The 19,554-nt window shown below is 39.3% G+C and overlaps 1 long non-coding RNA gene across 1 annotated transcript; it reads right to left on the bottom strand.

Annotated features, from left to right (window-relative positions):
* Positions 1-371: 371 nt before the first annotated feature.
* On the bottom strand, positions 372-7,211 carry LOC135448564 (uncharacterized). Its single transcript, XR_010440495.1, has 3 exons — positions 7,143-7,211; positions 3,953-4,038; positions 372-2,981 (listed from the first exon to the last, which is right to left on the bottom strand). It is a non-coding gene; the product is annotated as an uncharacterized LOC135448564 (long non-coding RNA).
* Positions 7,212-19,554: the final 12,343 nt, after the last annotated feature.

Genomic DNA, 19,554 nt, shown 5'->3' with positions numbered 1-19,554 from the left:
TCTGAGTTACAGGTGCCATGGTAGCTATAATCATGCCTATCTTGGCTTTGCATTTTTATTCCTTTGCTTCACACATTCTTTTTAGGAGAAGAGCCATTTTAAAATCTGAAAAAACTTCTTTGCAAGAAAACTTTACAGGTCAAAGTGAGCTTTTGTAACCTGAGAAGCTACAGAGAACAGGGAGTCCTTGAACCAGAACCGAGGTAGATTCCCTCTGCATTTGGGCACGTTTCTGCAGTGCACTATGTTCATGAGCCTAAAGACTGCAACGTTATCCAGGATAAAGAAAATGCCAAGGTAGTCCTTCAGTGCTATTATTTTTTTTATTAACAGTGAAGCAAGATACTTAAAACCCCATAATCCCAATTATTTTCCCTTCACCTCAGTCATCAGAAATCTTGGAACAGTTTTGTAATTGCTTAAACCTTATCCACCAGAGTAATCCTTGATGATGTGCAAACCCTCCAGTGTCTCCTGCCAAATGAACTGCCTGAAGCAAAAGTGATATTCTTAACATAAAAAACCCCATTTCCACCAAAGCATGAGTCACTTTCATGCTCTTCTCATGTAATAGTCATCGGCATGTAAGCTTTGATAAGTTTCACCAGTTTATCAGTTCTGTGCTCTTCTGACAGACTTCAGACCTTCCTTCCCTGTGCTTTCCATTCCATTCTCTCACCAAGACTGAACTTTGTACTGTGTCTCCTGAGCACCTTGTTTAAGCAATTTCCCTAATAGCTGCTACTACAGTGCCTTGCGGGTTTCTCCTTTGCTTCTGCTTGAAGAGCCTTGGTTAGATCAGGAAGGGGCAGGTACAGCAGCAGGCTGGGCACCTGTGGTAGGAAATGTCCCCTGCTCCCAGAGGTGGGATTCACAGTGCTCACAAAGCTCTGTAGGGTTCAGTAAGTGCCTGAGTGCTCTGGGAATTGACTTCTAGGATGAAACTGTGTATAAGCACTCTACCAGCATCAGCTTAATGTTTAAGAGCTCAGAATGAAAAATTAAATATCCTGCTAAACTCACTTTTTGTTAGTTTCAGTTTGAAACAAGTGTGTCTAATTGTCTTAAATTTTCAAGAGGATGAAAGTTAACCCAGATTTCAAGGGCCTTTCTAAAACAAATTTCTGGGTTTGTGCCAGAACTTTGCTGTATGCTGAAACTGAAGCTGCAGCTCTGTTATGGATCAAGGTCATAGAGTAATGTCCTTTCAAATCCAAGCCATAAACCTCATAGGTTTTGTTTTGGGTTAGAATTTGTTCTTTTTCATGTTGCTCCAATCACAGTCCCTTTTCCCTGAAGTACCACTACCAGCAAATACTTTGCCCAGTACATTTCTCTTGCTATAACTTTTTTGTTGCTGGTCAGGCCTGGCTGTGTAAGTAATTTTTTCCTTGGACTGAGGCAGGAGTGCTCACAAAGCACTGTGCTGGCCTGACAAAATGTCTGCAGGGTCTCTGCCTTTCCTTCCAGCCAGGGCTGAGGTGCCATCAATATGCTAATTCAAGGCAGCTGAGAGCAGAACTCCCTACCTGCAGCTTCTTAAGCTCGAAGATTTTTTAATCAGCTTCCTAATTGGAACCTAGGGGACCCCATTATGCTTTAATAATACAAAATCTAACTTTTAAAAATTTTAATTATGGGCTGCTTTTTAAATGAATTTGATCTTTGAGAGTATCTACATATTGGAGAGGGGGGAGGCAGTTTTGTCTCCTTTTAGAAGATTGGTACACTGAAATGCTCAGGAATCACAGGTAAAATACTCCATATGGACAGTGCATTGAAGGAATGCCACTGTATCAATCCAGTCCCTATGCAATGATAACTTTTTAAAAAACTTATTTGTTTTCTTTGTGTTTGCTTTATTGGTGACCACAGTGGTTGCTATGTGTTGCTGTGGTCAGGTTACTCTGTGTCCCAGGCAGTTTAAAGGACTATGTAAGTACTGTGTTGGAAGGCTTGAACTGACTATGTAGACCAATAATTTCTGTGATATATATTCCAAAGGCCCTACTGGAGAATAAATCTGTTCATCACAATGCTTCTGTAAGCAATTTCTCTCTAACCTCATCTCGTGATTGACACCGTACTGTCCCTGAGCCTGAGGCGTTACTGCCATTTAAGATTTTTATCACGTAAAGATAAAAGCCCTTTTTGGAACATGGGCAGGCACAATCAGAAGTATCCCTACATCTGCTGGTACACTGATTGCATTCTTTGTAAGTCATCACTTGTTTTTCAGTTTACAAGGGACAGAAATAGTTTCATAACACTTACACTAATTATGAATTTAGTAGTTTGTAAATTTGCATGTAATTTCCAAGATACTGATTAAACTCCAAACCAACATAATTTTTTGGGGTGAAGATTGTATTAGAATTCCCTAGAGACTATCTTCTGCTGTGTTTTATTGAGTCCTGATAAGAAACTCAGTAATGTTACCTTCAGGACTTCAGCTGCTGTCTCCATCATTTAATTTGTGGGGAATGCTCATACCTGCTCTTTATAGTGGGAATCACCATAGTCTAAAGAGCATGCACTTTGCTTAGTCACTCTGCATGAGAGGCACAATAACAGTCCCATGAGGTATCAAGAGAATGAGTCTCTTATTGATGAGTCTGCAAGCCTGCATATGTCCTGCATTTTGCTCATTATTAAATAACTCCATTCTTTGAAAGACAGTAAACAAGAGATGGTATCTGCCAAGGCACAGAGCTCTTACAGAGGAATTTGGTCCCACTGAGCGTTTGATCTCTGAATTCACATTTGTTACCAGCTTCTTGAGATTTTGGCACCAATGCTTACCTCCAAGTGTCTGATGTCTAAGCTGAGTGACAAATATGCTGAGTGATGACGGGGATCACGAGGCTGTGGCTGCCAGGAGATACAGGAAGAGTTTGATTTGGCACTTTATATGGGGTTTGGATTACGGTCCCGGAGAAAGGATTTGCTGATGGAGAGATCCAGAATCACTGAATATCTACCTGCATTGGGAGATAGGGTGGGAGTCTGTTTATTTCTGCTAGGGGCTGCCTTTGGTCCGAGTTTTATTCATCAAGTACTATGCTCAAATCAAATTGTTTTGGGCATCCATATTATTAGAAGAAAAATACAGACATCTACCATAAATAGTGCAGTTCTGAGATGACTTTGCTTAAAGCAATCTCCCCACCTCTTTTCTTTAAACACAGGGGCAGCTGAGGAGGATTTGCAAATTTGGTTGAATGTCTAGGATGAAGTGGGGCAGGCTTGGATTTAGGTGTGTAAACAAGGTAATAAATTCACTGTGAAAGAAGAAAGAGAGGCACTGATAGTGGTTTTCCTCAGAATTAATTCTATATTTGAGCAGAGGAAATCCAGTTGTAGAATTGCAGTAACTGCTGGCTAGGGGCAGCTGTGCTGCCAGCTGGGGCACAAGAAAGTACAGGAACATCTAGTGAATCTGTTCCAGAAAGCTACTGGAGACTGTTGGAATGTGAAATAGTCAAAATCAGTATGTGCATGGTGTTAAATAAATGAGGGCCAAAGAAGACACTAAAGCATTTCTTCTACCCAGCCACCCCCACTATGTAAGTGTCTGTCTGGTCTTTGGCTCTCAACAGGAAGGAGTGCACAAACCAATTATAATTAAGTTGTGGAACCATAGAGAAATCACATACAGCTGAAAGAAGAATCTGGGGAAAGTACTATGGAACATGTGTATGGCAAATACGCTTTGAGGGAAGGCAGTTCTAAATCAAAGTCAGCCTGGACTATTTGCCTTGGTGCCAGAAAGGACTCCTTGATCCTATTTTACTGAGCTTTAGATATGCATTAGAGGGAAGATGTGCTGCTGGTAGCCAAACAAACTGAAATATTGCCAAGGGAAGGAAAAGGGAGGGATGAGCTCTAACAAAAAAAAAAGGGAAACAGGTGCAGTGAAGATGTATCAAAATTCATCTCTATCTTTATTTACCCAGGCAGGAGGAATCCCATCTTCTCCACTGTCCTAGGACATGCAACGTATCTTATTGTGGCTGACTTGCAAACTTTATATTCCTACTGCAAAGACAGGCAAATCAAATAGGTAAGTCCCTGACACTGCTTGTTCTGCCTTAGCCTGAACTGAGAAAGCAGTTTCTGAAAAAGGAGCAGCACACATCAAGCTGCGTGACACATCCTCTTAAAAGAGAAAGCAAGTCCCTCTGTGTGAATAATTGCATAATAAATAAATCCGTACTTGCTCAAAAGTGTTGACATTCTGGGTCAAACCTCTCTCCGGTGTAATTCCCCTGACTTGAGTGAATTTACATGAGATCAAAAGTGATCCTCTTTGTTAGGAGACCGAGGGGATTCTGTCCATGCATTTGTCTCACAGTTTGGAATACTAGTTGCAACTTTGTGTCTCTGCATGTCTGTGTGCACATTATATACACTCGTGCCAGTGCACATGCACATCCATGTATGCACTAGGAAACTAAACTTCAGTAATGCTACAAATATTAATGCTATAAATTATTAGTTTAAATGCGTTTTGATTGTTTGCCAGGCTTTTTTTACCAGCTACAATTTGTCTATTCATTTTTTATGTAAACCTTTTATGTCAGAAAAGCAGGTTTCTCATGTAATTTTTAGCATTAAAGAACAAAACACTATAGATGAAGTTTAAATAATAATAATAAAAGTGAATATAAAGCAGCAAATTTCTCTGATTTAGCTTTTTTAGTTTCTTCAAGTTATAGGTGCTGATTAATATTGAACTGTTGCTTCCCTTTTTGCTGTAGCCCAAACACAGCTACAGCAGAAGGAGCTGAATCCTTGCTACCTCACAGAGATCAGTTTGAGGATCAAGCTCCTTTGCAGAATGCTTATTGTGGTGATGAGGTGAGGAAGAGCAAATGCCAACTGAATTGGCAGGTGCTGCAGTTGGCTATGAATCACTAGCAAAAAACAAATCATAACTTTGATCTCAAACCAAATAAACTTTCATCCATGTTAAAAGAAAAAACAAAGGTTGTTTTTCTGGGCTTTCATGTCTGAAATGAGAGCACACAAGTACAGATCCCCAGCACAATTTTAATTGCTTTACTTTTCACTGGAAAGAACCAAGACATCCACCTAAATATAACTTCTGGAAATAATGTCTGTCTTACTATTTGCAGCAATTGAAAGAGATTAAAATTGGTCGAGTGTGAAATAAGGGATGAGCCAGTGAGGAGCTGGTATAGGGATCTGTATCTGTCCTGTGTGGAATACAGGACTGTTGAACAGTGTCTTGGGAAAAACACATATGCAGCAAAAACATTCCTATTTGGTGCTCTGATGCACATATTTCTGATTGTCCTAAATATCAATTTTACTAATGTTTCTATAAAAAAATTTCTCTAAATGTTTATAGGGAAATATATTGAGAAATTCAAAGCAGAGATTTTATTTTTTCCCACACCAATGATTACTCCCTGAAAATGACCATGGCAGGTTGTCATTGAAGGCAATAGCTTCTCAATATATGAGAATAGAATATTATTCTTAGGAATAAAATTATTAGAAGTTTCCTGAAGTACCTCCAGTTTCACTACTTTATTTTTTTCTGGGACATTCCTCAAACATTTTCCTCAAAGTCTAAACCAAACAACCATGGTTTGAAATGAAGGCTGAGGTGCAGGGAAATGAGTACAAGTTCTCAGTACTGCATGTCCTGTTCTGACATGCTCTGCAAGCCTTCTCAGAGCCTGGGAGAATTTTACATTTCAGCATTTCACCGGGAGCCTTTAGGCTTGAGGCAAATGTCTTGTGTGTGCCAAGTTACTTTGGGGCAGCTGGTGACAGTCAGTGGCAAAACCAGAACTTTTAGTAGTTGGTTAAGGCTTTGACAATTTTCATGTTTCTCTGCCAGGCACCTTAAGAAATCCATCCTATTTACATTCTGTAAAAACGGTGTTTTTGTGAGGTTTCTCTCCTGTACCTCTTAGGTTTCTGTGCCCTACAGAGATATTTTGCTGTAAAGCCATATACTTCCTTGAGAAAAATACTGATGTTTTCCTCATATGTAGCTGTCTTTTTAAAATAAAATTGCAGTTGTCTAATTAGAAGCTGTATAATGGAAGAGGAAAAAGATCAAAAATATCAGATATATTTTATGTACAGTAACATGGAAGGAAAATAATTTTAAATGAAATGAAAATAGTTGAGTTAGCACTGCATGATGCCACCCTAAAATAATAATGAACAATTTACTCAGAAAGGCATCTGTCTTGCATATTCTTTGAAACACCAACCTCATCCCCACCACCTGATGACTGCTGAGGCCAATGACATTCAATTGCTCTTTACCAGTCAGATTCTTTTATCTAAGAAAATGAGAAAAGGTCAAGGATTTGGTGCTACCAGACCATCTTCTTTTTCTCTATTCCCATTTTTCAGTGCACAGCCTCAGGCTGAGATTAATGATCATGAATAGTATATTCAATAGGCATTTTCTATGCTAGAAGTTATCATGCTACAAGTTGACTTAATGTGCTCCATGCACATGATGGGTTTTTTCCCATAGCCAGCAGAAAGATCTGAGGGACAGCATACTCCAGGGAAAAGAAAAATATTTTGAAAAGTTTTGTGATGAAACTAGTTTTAGGGTTTTCAACCCTCAGCCACTCAGCTTCCTGAATATTACATCCAACTACAAAGCTGTTACACAACACTTGGATAGAAATTAGAGTTTCTCCCATCAATATGTGTTAATGTAGCATAGACATTTAAATACTACACTTAAAGAGTGTTTCAACACAAATCCTAACGCTTATGATCAAATTTTTGAAAGTTTCAGAGATAGCTGGTGGCACAAAGAAGGAACTGAAGTTTACTCAGACCTTATTTTCACAATGGTGGCTGTTTTGTTTATGAGAAGATGTCTGGATTTGATCCTGAGCTGTCATGGGTTGTCCCTTTTGCACCATATGTAAGTTAAATTGGACAAATGTGTTAAGGTAGTATTCTCTCCTCAGAATTTTTATTGTCTGATGCACTGATCAAATAAGATAACTTCTCAATGTCTGCTACATGGGGTCATAACCTTTATAAATTCAATCTAGAACAAAATGAAGTTCAGAAAGGTGCTAAGAAGAAAATTGGTTATTGCCTGTTGTCATCTTATTGCAAAAGTTCCATACCTTCCCAGTGATTTCTCATGGGCATCTCCTCACAGCACTGACACCTTTTTCACAGCACAGCCAACAAACTCCAGCTCTTTCCTCACCTAGCTAACCCACCCTTTTATAACGCTCTTCTTCTTATTGGACACAGCTGTGGCCTACTAAGGGCAGGCCTGCTCCTAATCTTTGGTGATTAGTGCAACTCCTCAGGTGTGAGACTACCTTCTGCACTATCTTTATTTTCTTACATTCTATCCCTCCACAACTGCCCCATCACTTCTGCAGGGAGTAAAGTCATCACAGAGAGCTGATAGGCATCTGCAGCTCTGAGGAAGCTGCCAAGTTTATTGAGTGGAAGTGGAAGTTTTTATGCCTATTTTTGACATTTGCTTGAATATGCAGTGCACCTTTCATTTTCAGCATTCAAAGTTTTGGCAGTCTTTATTGACTGTCTGAAAGGCAGCAATGATGATTTATGGAATGTGGGAAAAGGATCATTGTAGTTATCAATGAATTGCATCCATATCTGGAGTGAAACACAGCAGGAGCTTCACTGAACACAGCAGTAGCATGAGATACGGTGAAGAGCCCATCATATAGTAGAAGAGCAACAGAAGTAATATTATTAAACAAGGATTAATATGTTGGGAATACCCCTCTATTTTAAAGAAAGACATAATTGTAACATTGTAGGTGGTTGGAATATGCAGGAAAGTGCACCTTAAAATCAAACCACAAGTAACTCATAAGAGATGACCTTTATTGAATTTATGAATTCATAAATTCATTGTTCTTGAAACCAAATCATATTAGAAATGGCTTGAAAATGTCAAAACTGGGTATGAGGGGAGAGGCAGAAGTAGATCTGTGGTATCCTTATTAATCAACTTCTTTTTCACACATTCTTTTATAAATGCATCCAGTTTTATGTAAATGCAGTGACAAAACAACACAAACTGATAAATAAAATAGCGGAAAAAAATCCCTCCTGAAAAACATAATTCCTTTGATGCCCCGAGTGCTTTGATTATAATCCATGTTTTTATTCACCATGGCGTGAAGAAGAAAACCAAGGTGTTTTGATTCCCCTATTTTTTCCTGGAATCATGGTTCCAAAAATACATGCAAGACCCTTTCTCTGCTGATTTGATCTTTCGGTTTAGTGTGGATGGCCCTTGATTTGTTTAATTTTTTAGGAAAGTTGTGATGGTCTAGTGGATGTGCATGGGGTAACAGTGTACATAATGTAAGCACAAATCACATGTTTTTCCTGTATTTGTATGAGCCAGATTCTAAAAGGAGGAAAAAAGTTATGGCTTTTTTTTGTTGCTTTTTTTTGTTGTCCCTGTGTAGTGGTGGGGACTCACTTCAGCTCTCAGGTGCAAGCCAAGCCAAAAACTCAAACCATGCAGAAAATGAGTACTACATAGATACTTCCATGGTGATGGAGAACATTTAGTGAAATCTCCAGGAGGCTCTCTGTAACACATATTGTGCAGATATAAACAGTGAATACTCATGATTGGGATAATTTAAAGTAGCTGCCTAATTCTATTGGCAAGTTTAATTGGCTAGATTGTTAATCTTTGACTATTGGCTCATTGTCACATAATATTTTAGCTCACTTTTGAGCATCTGTATTAGTCTCCTGGAATTGCACATGTGTAGTTTTTATCATACAGTAAAAGTGTCATTAAGGAAAGGCAGAGGCCCAAGCTGTGTTCCTTTCTTACCTGTAAATGGAGATGATGATACTTTGCTCACCTTAACAATTTACCTCGCACAGCTTTTGGGACAGTATCACTCTCTTACTGGATTTATTCTGCATCCTGAAAGCAGGCATTGGATCTGGCTTCAGTGTCTCTGTGGCTCACTAGTGTGGCCAAGAGATAAATTGCCAGAAGACTGTGCCAGACAACCCTCTCTCCTCACTTCTGTGGGCTCTGTGAGGGAACAAACATCTATGGAGATGGGTTATCATTGGGTTAGGCTTTAAGCCAGGCAAAGGTCAAAACTCTCCTGGCTAACATGAACTGTTGGAAAATAATGTTTCCCCATACATCTTCCTGAGACACTGTAAAACTGAGTAAAAGAGCTGTAATGACCTTTAGTCCTCCAGAAGCTTTGGATGGAGGGAGCTTCTGACCACTGTGAAATGAGGAAGAGACACACTGAATCCAGAATCTAAAAAGAAAGGGAAACCTGAGCAAGAGACAAAGACTAGAAAGAAAGAAAAAAAAAACCTATCAAAAAACTATGCTGGACCTCAAAAATTCAGTCAAATTAATTGTTACTCTTTGATCAGCCTTTGACAGTGTCTTAAGGAAGGCCACCTACCCACATCAGCTTCCATATGAAGTGTGCAATATTCAGCCAACAGATTTAGGAGGAAGCACTTCTGTCCTGAAAGAAAAATATCAGCACAAACCCCAAGGCTTTCCAGTGTTTTCTGTTTTTGTCTTCTCTCTTACCCAGCAGGCTTCTGTAGAATTTAAGTTCCTATTTCATTACAGAGCTGCTCTATGGAGAATCTGTCTGTTGAAGTGTAGAGCAAGGCAGGTCTACAAAGGCCATTCTTGTCAGGTGTGTTGGTAGATCAGCTACTAGAAGACATTGAGGAAGAGAGGGTATATTCCTGGGAATACTTCAATGTTGTGTCAGTGTGGACAGTGGTTTGGCTTCAGTCACACTGCTAGGGCACAGCACCCTTGCTAATGCAACTTAGCTTTTAGTACTTTGTGTATAATAAAGATAATGACATGCATAGATATTGCATTCTTATGAACTCGTAGCAGAAATGCATGGTAGCCATACAGACTGGCTTGTATTTTAATCCATATAGACAGGGCTCACATTGTGTAGTGTAGCTATCAAAGATAAATGGTATATGGATTAAAAACATGACTTTATCACTGTGCTTAGCTAAATCAACTTAAAATTATTCCACTGTGCATTTCAGGTAATGTAATAAATTCAAGTTAGAGACTACTAAACTAAATTGACTTAAATAGTGAGAACAGTCTCACAAGAGCTGCACAGAGAAGGGGAAAGGCTAATTTATTTCACTTCTCAGATCTCTGCAACCACTGCGTGGATTGGTATTGCTAATGAAAGCTGCTATATAACACCAACAGAGAAGAAATATGATCTGAGATCAGGGAGGTCTGGGTCTGATCTTTGCTGCCATCTGCAATGGACTATGTGAAATTCAGAGGTTATGAAATCCAACATATCTCTTGCTGGATAGTAACAGACATGCTGTAGGTCCCCTGCCAATTTTTTTCCCTGTTCTTTCCATAGTCTTTCAGTACACAGTGGAGGATGCTTTCCTTCCAGATTTCATTTTGAAACACCTGCAATAACTGGGGGCTTGTCTGCTCTCTGAGTCTTTGTTGATGTGAATTTTAAGCTAGGGTCAGATATAAGATTTCCATTAGCAGCATCTGAAGCCCTCTGTTCCTAGAACAGGAGTAACAGAGGTGACTGAATTAGGAGACTTGGACTTACCCCCAGGCTGTTTGTCCTTCCTTAGCTTTCCTGCTGTGCAAGCCATTTCATCATCAAATGAAGCTGAACATAGACTGTCAGCCATGTCACTTAAACTAATAACATTTAGGACCTTGACTGTAGGTGTAGGTCACTACATGACAGAAGTGTGGATCCAGATGTAGCTTTCCCTTCCCTTTTAGAAGCAAAAGATTTTCCATTTAGATTTTCCCTCTTCTGAAAACGGACATTTTTTGCATTATATCATTAATGGAAAAACCTGTGCTTGGGTTTTTAATTTGGCTGTGATGTTTTCTCTCCTTGGAAACTGTTTTTCCTTGATTGACTCAAAATGTTTCATGCCCTGCTGTCCCCCCTGGCCCCGATTCCCGTGACCAGGTTGCAGGAGAGGAGCTCAGCCTCTGGCAGTGCTGGTGGCAGTAGATGGCAGCAGCAGTCCACCGTGGGAACCCAGAGCTGCAAAATAAGTGAGAGGAAGCAGACGGGCTCACAGGAGGCTGGCATTTTAAATATCATCTTTTTTTTTTTTTTGTTCCCTGGCACATCTCTGGTTCTGATTTCCCCTTCAGATCGCCTACGTATTCTATATCAATTACCCATGAGGTTTTTTCATTTTATTTCCTATTACATTTCGACACATGGGTGGCAGATAGAAGCCTTGTACATGCATAAGCACAAGAGGATTTGGGAGTCTCAGAAGATTTCCCTGCAAAATACAGCACTTTGGTTTGTTCTTGGTTTTCCAAATACCTTTCTTCTTGCGTACGTGCTTATAAACCAAGGAATTTCCATATATACCTTACTTGATTATTTGTTCCTCTGAAGCTGCAGTTCAGTATTAGAGCAGAAAAATCTGGAAGAACTGGGGTTTTTTTCCCTTTTGAATATTTTTTTTTTTGTTTTTAAATGTTGTAGCTCAGCTCCATGGTTTGTAATGAAGGGGAGAATGAATTTTCTTTATTTATACGGTGAAACAGGATCCCACAGGACAAAAGGGCGGTGTTTTTGTAATCTTACAAGCTAATACAAGGTTTTAAAGTATGATCATTTTGCCCTCTCAAGTGATCACAATAGCAAGGGATTTAGCCATTGAACCTGCCAAATGGATGATGTCTTCCAGGATTAGATTCAGGCACTGCTCCGGGCCATACTGATGTCCAGGCATAATCTAGCTGGTATGGAGCTCGCAGGAGCTGCTTTATTCACTCTTCTGTCACTTAAAACACCTGCTTATAAAGAAACAACCTGCAGATTGCAGGGGTTGGAACTAAATGATCTTCAAGGTCCCTTCCAGCCCTAACTACTCTGTGTCTATGATTCTTTGATTAATAACTTCACAAGTCAGGCATATACATGGCTGCACACAGAGAATCAGAGACTTTAGCTGGGAGCAGGAGTCGGGACAGTTTTACCTACCAAACAAAACAGAAGAGAAATGGTTTAACAAACAACAAAGTAAGTGCAAGGCCCTTTACTCTTGCTGGACTCGGGGCGCTCTCTGACTGCAGAAAGACAGGGTTATCCCTGATTAATCAAGCTTATTCCCGCCCCACGAATACCCTCACTCCATCTGCCTTATAAACACAGCTCCTTGAAGCAGGGTGGTTCCTGGCCCCCAGGCAGTGGCTTCTGCACCAGTTGCCTCACGTAATCAAAGACTTTTGTGGATAATTTTGGAGTCAGAAATTACCTCTCCCTGACAATTTTTTTTTCTTGTGGGGTGTGAGAGAGCCTCTTGTTAAGATGGTGCTTACATAAAAAGAAAAATATGCACAAATTACCTACACTCTCTGACTGAGCTTTAGAAATGCTTGTGAATCTGTAGAACCATGTGTTTCAGAGAGTTATAGTGAGACCAGACTTCACCAAAATACAAAATAGAGCTACCTGCCCTAGATGTATTTCTCAACAAGAGTAACTCTGAATTGCATTTGATGGTTCCAAAGGTTGGCAGAAAACTGGGGTTATATTATGAATATTGGTTTTATATTTAATAGAAATTATTGTTTTCAGCTGCTACCACCAAGGATATACTGCTTGTCATTCACAAGCTTACAATGATGAATGAAGACACTCAGCCTGGTGTAAGTTTCTAACCCTGTTCAGAGACTTAGCACTTGGAGATGTGTATCTGTAGTCTAATGCCAAGAGGTAAAGCATGCAGTTGCAGTTAAAAGTTTTCAGATTATTAGAAACAACTTTGAAGGGGATTTGAAAGTAATATTAAAAATTAAATGGAAAATAAAATGTTCCTTAAGGCAGAGTAACCACCAAATCCTTAGCATTACCCTAAGCACAGTGACTGGACTTTCATCATAATTAACTACATATCTTCATTATCTAGACTATCTCTTACAGGTTAAAATGCCTATTAATACCCACTTTGAAAGAGAAATTTGTGAGAAGTAAAGGTTGTATCTGTAAAGGTTATACTGACCAGCCTGAGTGCAAAAAATGGAATTAGCCCTCCAACAGTCCTTACTGTGTGTAACTCATCCACAAAATTCTTCATGTAGATAATTGAAAAGATGACAGATCCTAGTCTTGAGTTTTCTTACTACTTAAGCAACTTAAGGGAGAAAAAAGGTTAAGAAAGATTTTAAAATGCACAAAAAGCCCAGAACTCAGACTGAGTCCAGTTTACAGATATACAAACTTGACTACATTGCTACATCCCAGGAGTGCCTTTAGAAAATGGTGAACACAAGTATAAAAGAGAGTGACAGATAGCTGAATGTGCAAAGAAGATGGAAGATAGAAAGTCTGCCTGAATGGTAAGAACTGCATTGAGGAGATCTTTGAGATCTGCACAGGAAACACTGAGCTACATTCATTGCAGAAATACAAAAAACAATCTGCTAGTCTTAGGCAACCTCCTCCTCTACACAAAATAGGGATCTTTGTAGATGACTAGAGAATCTGCCTTTGTAGTGTAAGCAATAGTGGTTCTGATTGTCAGGCATGGAAAAGAGGGCTTAGACCTGATTGACACCTAAAATGATCATCAGCACAACTATTCTGTATTTTAGTGCTGAATTATGGATATTATTTGTCCAGGAACAAAGAACAGTTCAGGAAGAGGAGAAATAAAGAGAAAATAGATAAATGTACATTTGGAGTGTGTTTAAACAAACCAGTGAAACATATCTAAAAATACATGGAATAAAGCACAAATCAGCAAAACAATCTGCTAAGTGTAGGAAAAGAGGGAAATGGGAGGAGTCAAGATGAGTTAGGTCTTGCACAGAGCAGCAACAGGTTCTTAAAACATTAATAGAAAATGAGAAAAATAAAACTTGAATGATTCTTCAGTGAGGATGAGACTGAGATAGTAATTTAGATACTCCTCAAAACAGACAGAATACTTTGCTGCAGGTTTTCAGTAATAAATAATAGTGATGAAGTTGCTGATCTTAAGGGTGCAGACAAAGATTAGTAAGAATGAAGAAATGAAAATTGAAAATACTCTTCTGAGTTAAAACCAGAACTCAAGAGCATGAAATGTTTCTGTTGGAAGACTCAGTAATAAGTACTGGAGACTTGTAATCTGTGTTTCAAGTCAAACACCAAAAAAAACTCCAAACAATTAAAAAGTGGAAGAATGCTATATAAGAAATCGATATAGACTAGAAGTAAAAATATTATCTGAGAACATAATTAAATACATGTAAGAAGTGGGAAATGGGATCAAACATCTCATGCTGTTCTACTCTACATTATGGTTTTGGTGGGGTTTTGTTTGGTTATTTGTTTTATGATGGCAACAGAATTTGAATTGATGAAGAATCAATGTGTTGAATGTAGATAATTAGCAAATTAGACAAATTATTATGAGTAAAGTGGAAAGAGTTTACTGATGAAACATCCTCTGTAGGAATATATTTGAATAACATTTTTAATTGGAATATCCTTAAGATAAATACATGACCAGAAACAAAGGAAACAATTTGAAGTAAACTCCTGCTTAAACATCAGGTTCAGCTAAGTTGAGGGATATTATCAATGCATTTCCATAAGAAGAAGGAAATTATTGGTCCCATTATGAAAGCTAATGGTGAGAATTTTTGTGTGCATGTCTGTATAAGTTTCTGAATTTCTCCCTATGTTCAGATGAGATTAAATAAAACTGGAGTGGGAATTGAGAAGTCTGTTATGGCTGAACTGAAGAAAATGAAAAATAGGGTGGGTAACACTAGTACTAAACAGCTGACACTGAAGAAAAATTTTGTGGTTGGGGCTGCTTGGAGAAAGATCTCACACATCTGTTAATATGTTGTCAAAACATCTAAAAGCAGCATTAATTCCCTCTGTCATGGACATGTTATTGAAAAGTGGCACAGTCCAGCATGTAAAGTTTTGCAGAAATGGTTGTCTCAGGGGACTGAGAGGCTGGTACCAGGCTCATGGTAACATTGAATTGATGCAGACAACAATCTGCAGGCAAAATGGACCTCAATGGCCCAGACAGTGTCTGGGTATGAACTATATTGGCTTAATTGTAGAAATACAGGGATAAGTCTGTAAGTACTCCAAGCAGCTGTATTACTGGTCTGGTTATCTGCACTAAGAACGCTGGATAAAAAAAAAGCCCAACAAAACAAAAAGTTGGGTTTTAATTGTTTTCATCATCTGTTAAACTCAGAGGCAAGAGACTGAAATTCTAAGGGGACGTGCCAGCCTCTCTGGCCTTTTCAGTCAGGTAGTTGGGGCGTGTTAAGGGGCCAGCCCACTGTTTTAATCTGAAACCTTAGAAGGATCATACAGAGCAATGGTAGAAAAACACTCATGTGAATGACTCAAAGACATAAAAACTGACCCAATATTGTTGCGTGTCAGCATGTGCTGCTCATTCAGTTTGCAGAACTTGAAAGCTAGGAGCCAGGGTGAGTGGGATAAGAATAAAATGCTGTGACATTTAAACCAGGCAGAAAAAGTTGAATTCACAAGGGAATCTTTTTCTCCTGAAGGCCATTATATTTTCTGAAGTCTTCATTCCTCCCAATGCCTCACTTCCTTGGGATTATCCTAATTAGGTAGGAAGGTAGTATAGCAGCAAAGCAAATTTTGGAGCAGCCAGGAATGGAAGTGGTAAGTAGCTCTACTGAGACTGCAGCTGGTGCATGGTGCTTAATCAGATTATGCCTAAAAACTCAGAGAATCAGGAATATTCTTATTTCATGCCTTCTGGTACTTGACTGTCTTTCCAGAAAGGATCCCCACTACATCAGGAAGCTTTCAGGTATGCAGAGGGTGTAGCATCTGACTTGAGTAGCAATGATCTAACTAGAGAAGGCAGAAGAAAGGATGTGGTGATGTGGGTAATTGTGGTGAAAAAAAATCCATTAAGGGATCACACGGCATAACCTGTTGATAGAGCCAAGGATAGAAACCCAAATTTTCCAGTTTCTCCTTAATCTCTTGAACACAAAACAGGCTTCCAAGCTGTGGCAATTTTCAGGCTAGTTGCCTTCAAGCTATTTAACTGTTAAACTTAGCAGACTGAGAGATTAAAAATGACCACTTGCAACTGCTGACATAGCTAGCTGGGAGTTACCTGTAGCTACCCTGGAGTGGTGTCCTGGTACCTTCCTATTCCAGCCTTCCTGCAGCTTGTTCTCTACAATATGTATAGACAATAACATGCAAAAAGTGACAGTTTGACAAGAGAGCTTGCTGAAAGCCAAATATTAAGGCCTCTTCTACTTAGCTGTATTTATTCCAGTACACTTAATATTTCCCATTAGCTGCTGAACAAATGTAATGGCTCTGACATTAATGAAGTCTATATAAAGTGCACATGGATTAAGTGGGGACAGCCTGAAATGAACAGCATAAAAGCAGACCACACTTTAGTAGACTGCTCCTTCCTATGATGTTAAGCACTTCTCCAGTCATTGTGGAAGGATATTACACAACAGCCAAAGCTGTGAGTAAAGTTAGAAACTCTTCAAGAAAATAGTCATCTTCTTTTCTGTAAGTGTCTTTAAAGCAACCTGTATAACTTGGTGAGTTTACCTTCCAAATAATTAATTCATTCCTATAATTAATTTATGGCTATAAATCTGCTAGTGAGGCTGTTATGAGTAGAGGAGACAGTCTTGGAGATCAAAGGGTTTAGTTACTACTGAATAAGGAGGTAAGACTGTGGATTTCAGGTTTTACCATTAATGATTATTGCAGATTATGACATTACTTTTAGCTAAGTACTCCCAATCTGTATGTACCTGAAGGATATTGCTTGTACGTGGCTATCCAAGTTCAGTGAATTATCCTAGCTGTCCTCCAGTCTTTTGCTGTGCTCATTAAATAGATCCTTCTAATCAGGAGCCTTTGACTGCTGTGTTACAAAACCCAGACAAGACAGAAATTTACCAAAATCTGGTGAGATAGAATATAGCATGGTTAAAATGAAAATGTGCCCTCTGTAAAGAAACCATGTTTGTATTTGAGCCTGTGCTTATGTTGAGACTTTTTCCCCCAGCTTTGCTCAATGACTGCCTGCACTTAAAGTTCAGAGCTGGTGTGTTTTTGAAACAGAGAAACACACAGCATGAGAGATTCAGGCTAAAAGCTGTCTAGAGAAAATGCCTAGCAGGAGCATCATCCTTCTTGTTGTCCCTTTAGCTTTGCTACGCTGATTGTGGTGTGTCCTTCAATTATGAGCATTCAGTATCTGTAATTGAAACATACTTTGCTGCAGAATGCCCTTAGAGCCACCCACTTTTGGAGCTTCTGATGATTTGGATGAAATCAGGAATATCTGACTAGTGTCTAAACACTGGGGTTCCTGCTCTGTTGCTTGTTTTCTAGTGAATGAGCTTTGCAGAGGAACATAAACAATCTCTGATTTTTTCCACCCTTACAATTCTCAGATGCCTGTCCTATCTTTGTGTTGAGCTGCCTCCATTGTTGTTATGTGTTTATGAGGTTCTGGACCACCACAACAAAAATAGGAATGATACAAACATCGGGATAAGTAATTTCCACTGGAATGACTCACATGTGGATGAAGATTTCTCCCTAGCTCAATAGGAAGGGATTCAGAAGACTTGTCAATCCTCATTGTTTTCACTTAAAAATCAATGAGAAACAGGGAATTTCTAGAGTTTCTAAAACGTCTACTAAAACCCTGGCTTTTTCAGCTGAGTATCTTGGGAGTAGCAACCTCTTTGAGGAGTCAACCCTCTCCCAGCTCCCATGTTCTTCAATGCAGTCTTGATTGCTTCCTTCTTCTGTGCCTTTGAGGTTTCATAGCAGTTTGAATATGACAGTACCCAGAATTGATACAGTATTTTGGCATATCATGAAGATTACCAAATGTTTCCTCCACCCATAAATGGTAAAGGCTTGCTTTATTGCTACATCTCATGAGCAAGCAACTGAATTATAAAGAGGTTAACACTATTGGTAGACTGGGAATTGAATCTTCATCCACTGAGTTGCAGATCCAGGGAATTAAAAAAATATTCATGCCCTGACTGGACTTTCTGGGTTAAAAGGAGGAGACCAAAACCCAGTTAAAATGCTGCCCCCAGAATAGAATAAGGCATTACCTGAAAGTGCAAGTTGTTAAATTCCTTTCTCACCCTCCATGAAAAAGCCATGAAAAAGCTGTAGTTAGGCAATTTGCAGTGTTCAGATACCTGTTGTTTGACATTTTATGGCTGCAAAACCAGATGACATATCAGATCAGTCATCTTACATCCTTCAGGTATTTATATCTCATCTAATCTCCATGTAATGGATTATACACTGTACTTGCGGTAGGGGTTTGAATTTCATTATTCTTATTAAGATGTCATTTCCATAGCTGCTTCATTCATTTCCATTTTAGGCCTGTGCCTTTGGTGGCTTTACTAACCAATTACGATAATGGTTTTCAATTATGATACAAATAGAAGACTCTAACAGTTAATATTTAGAGTGGAAAATGTTCTTCTTTGATTCCCTGACAGCTGAGATGTGCAAGCATCCTTTGGTACTATTGTTATTCTAAAACATTTATAGAGTGGGATCAAATCACACACATTTTAGAAGCGTGGAGAGAGACATGTTACTTGCCCTAAGATGAGGCAAGACAAATATAAGACAAGACACTTGACAACAGATCAGTTCAAAAAGTGTCTGGGGGAGGAGAGGGAAGCAGGTCGGGAGATGAACTCCATAATGATGTTTCAAATGTGTGGCAGCATGTCAGATTCACAACACTCTCAGTGGGAAAGGAAATCAGGTGCAAGAATTAGTTAGGATCTTTGACTGGAAGCAAGGGATACAGGGCTAGCTATGCTTTACAACAAGCTTGTTATAAAGCCCTTCAGATACTGCTGTCAGGGTATTTTTCATGGGAAGTGAGAGGTAGCTACATCTGAGTTAAGACAAGCAGGATGTGATGAGAGCCATTCTCTCCCCAGCCTTTCCAAGGCACTGCAACAGAGATTCTTATGCCAAGACAGAGCTTCTTTCATTCCAAGACAATTCTCTTCCCTTGGGTTGTTATATATCCCAGGAACAAGTCCAACAGGAGCCAAGAGGAGTCAATGCTGAGCTGATTTATCCTTGCAGTTCATGACTTGATCATGTTCATGTAGACCCAGAGAGCAGGAATCCCTGCAGCTGTCCCCCCTCTTTATCAGATGATGAGAGACAGGAGACATGAACCACTGACTGATTCATTCACCCTTTTGCAGCAGTGGTGTTACTAGTTAGAAGAATGAAATGGAGAGTTGGCATGAAATCTGTGACCTTTGTGAGTCCCTGAGATGAATATATCTCCTCTTGATGTGGTTTTGAATGAACAGCTCACCCAGCTGAACCACCCAACTGCATCTTTTTTTTTCAGGAACACTGTAGGTGTTTTAACTGACACACAGTTAAAGGCAGAAGATGGGAATTGTATCCTCACAGGAGCTTGCAAACCATTGTT

Source organism: Zonotrichia leucophrys, chromosome 5 (genome assembly GCF_028769735.1).
Source record: "Zonotrichia leucophrys gambelii isolate GWCS_2022_RI chromosome 5, RI_Zleu_2.0, whole genome shotgun sequence".
Taxonomy (NCBI): Eukaryota; Metazoa; Chordata; class Aves; order Passeriformes; family Passerellidae; genus Zonotrichia; species Zonotrichia leucophrys.
This window is presented reverse-complemented; position numbering and strand designations above follow the sequence as displayed.